This window comes from Aptenodytes forsteri, unplaced genomic scaffold, assembly GCF_000699145.1.
Source record: "Aptenodytes forsteri isolate BGI_AS27 unplaced genomic scaffold, ASM69914v1 Scaffold603, whole genome shotgun sequence".
In the NCBI taxonomy this organism is placed as follows: domain Eukaryota; kingdom Metazoa; phylum Chordata; class Aves; order Sphenisciformes; family Spheniscidae; genus Aptenodytes; species Aptenodytes forsteri.
This window is the reverse complement of record NW_008794156.1, coordinates 121,003-122,772: the sequence shown is the minus strand read 5'-3', so window position 1 is coordinate 122,772 and position 1,770 is coordinate 121,003.

The following is a 1,770-nucleotide window of genomic DNA, read 5'->3' as shown; positions in this document are numbered from 1 at the left end:
TGATCTTTATTCTGGCTGTAGCTGGGAATCTCATAATTCCTGCATTGGTGATATTTCTAAGTATTTCCCAGGGAACTTGTCCTCCTAATTTTGCACCATCCTGCCAAGTACACCAAACACCATGATGATGGGGACAGAATTGTTGCACTGGGTGTCTGTGTCACACACTATTACTTTTTTGTTTGTCTGGCAGCTATCTGGTATGCTCTCACCTGGCTGGTAGCAGCAGCATCCATATGACTGCTATCTAACAGTGTGCCTCCGTGTTATGCAGTGCACATGAAGGGCAGAACTTTTATCTATCTAGCAGGAGGATACAGGGTAAATGGCTTTTACTGCAACTTTCCTTAATTTGTGTAATGCTGAGAGCCTTCCTTTCACACTTCTCAGTCCTTTCACTCAGTGCTGCCATCTGCCTTTCACTGAAAATTGTGCAAATTTCCAGCTATGCACACCAAGGCTGCTGGGCAGTTTCTTCCCTTGTACTCCTTACGTTGCTGTTCTTGTGCTATTGTTCACATGGCCTTGCACCTATGAGCTTCAAGACATTACATCTATTATTTCATGTTTCTCATGGGAAAAAACGTGAATTGCCATTGATGTGTGAATCCTTCATTTTTTGCCCTCCCCATTTTTCATCTCTTTCATCCCATCACGGGCATACTTCCATACATGGGTCCATAACTGTTGTGCGTATGTTCCCACACCTAAAAGTCTGAAGTATTCAAGTATTCTCTGTTTTCTGTGCTGTCTTAACTCTTCTCATCAGTCACTTCATTTACACTTTGACAACTGAAAAAATAAAGGAGACCATGAAGAAAGCTTTTGGGAAATACACTCCTTAAAGGAAATACTAAGAAAAATACCTATTTTAATTTCTTCTCTTGTTCTTTGGGTTAAAGTGATAAAATAAAAATCATCATCATGTTTATCTTTCTTCATGCAAATTTCCACATAAGAAGAAAATAAAGAGTCAAAAATATCTTAGATGCCTCTCTGAGGATTAAATGGTGCTGAAGATGACAGTATACTTTTTTATTTCTTCTGGAAGCACAAATTAGTAATTTAGAAACTTAAGTTCTTGACAGCTTAAACCTTATGAGCTGATTCACAGCCCAAGTGAGCATCAACACAATTAAACCAAAATCTCCTTTCACAACCAGGATACTTACACCAAAAGTTTCTTTATGCCAGATTTTCTATCATCTGCTTTAAGATAAATCCTTACAATGGCATTTTCATAGAAACAAAAAAGGAGTTTCTTTCCTTTGCGGCATGTTAGTGTATGATGTGCATTCAAAAATATTTAGAGGGCTAAGAAAAAAAATCTGAAAGCCAGTTAACCATCAAAAGATGCTGGGTGAGTTCCAAGAAAAAAATGAATAAAACCTCTGAGTTGCTTGGCCAATTAAATATTATACATTGCAATGTCAAATATGTGTTTAAATCTCTTTAAAAAGCCATGTCTTTTGAAAGTATGTCCCGTTATGTAGAAGACACCAAAATTGCTGTCTTTAAAATAGAAAACCATAACTCCCGTTTTAAATTACATTATTAACAGTATGAGAAATAGCAAGATGAAAGGGACTGTAAGCACAACATTGGGGAGACAGACATCTTTTTGGCATATGGAGATAATTTAATGTTTTGCAAGCAGGTGAAACAAGAAGAGGAAAAACTTTTTTGATGTTTCAGTTTTCCAGGAATGAGAGGTTGTCCTGGTTTCAGCTGGGATAGAGTTAATTTTCTTTCTAGTAGCTGGTACAGTGC